Source organism: Bos javanicus, chromosome 28, assembly GCF_032452875.1.
Source record: "Bos javanicus breed banteng chromosome 28, ARS-OSU_banteng_1.0, whole genome shotgun sequence".
NCBI lineage: Eukaryota > Metazoa > Chordata > Mammalia > Artiodactyla > Bovidae > Bos > Bos javanicus.
In genome coordinates, this window is record NC_083895.1 from 25655288 (window position 1) to 25656189 (window position 902).

The window sequence follows — 902 nt, forward strand, 5'->3', positions numbered from 1 at the left end:
TGAAGGCAGAGAGCTGAACCTCCTCACTCTTCTCCCCTCCTCCACACCCTGAGTGGGCCTCCCCATGGTCCAAACGCCTCCAGTCAGTCTCTGTAGCTAGAAACGGGGCAGAGAGTGGGTCCAAAGGGGCAAAAGGAGATAGCAAGACTCTGCTTTACATAAAACTTGGAAAACAGAGAAAATAAAAATAATTATTCCTCACCAAGCACCTAACACACCAACTTTATCACAATAGTCTATTTCCTTCCTGTTCTATTTGTATATAGTTTAATACAGAACTGTATTTAAAATTAAATCATTGGACTTCCCTAGACTTCCCTGGTGGCTCAGATGGTAAAGTGTCTGTCTACAATGCAGGAGACCCAGGTTCGATCCCTGGGTTGGGAAGATCCCCTGGAGAAGGAAATGGCAATCCACTCCAGGACTATTGCCTGGAAAATCCCATGGACAGAGAAGCCTGGTAGGCTACAGTCCATGGGGTCGCAAAGAGTCAGACACGACTGAGCAACTTCACTAAGACTAAGACTAAGAATGGTCCAGTGGCAAGAATCTACTTGCTAGTGGAGGACACAGGTTCAATGTGCCACAACTACTAAAGCCTGAACGCCCTGTTCTCCACAACATGAGGAGCCACCGCAGTGAGAAGTCCGCACACTGCAGCTAGAGGGTAGCCTCTACTCTCGGCAACTAGAGAAAGCTCGTGTGCAGCAACAAAGACCCAGTGCAGTCAAAAATAATAACTAAATTAAAATAAATTTTTAAATTAAATCATGGACTATTTCAAACATATAGAGATACACAGGAAATAATACAGTATTCAGTTAAGTTCAGTCGCTCAGTCGTGTCTGACTCTTTGAGACCCCATGGACTGCAACATGCCAGGCTTCCCTGTCTACCACAAC

General features: G+C 45.3%; 1 non-coding gene across 1 annotated transcript; it reads left to right on the top strand.

The window, feature by feature from the left end:
* The first annotated feature begins 315 nt into the window (after window positions 1-315).
* TRNAC-ACA (transfer RNA cysteine (anticodon ACA)) lies at window positions 316-387 on the top strand. The gene has a single exon. It is a non-coding gene; the product is annotated as a tRNA-Cys (tRNA).
* Window positions 388-902: the final 515 nt, after the last annotated feature.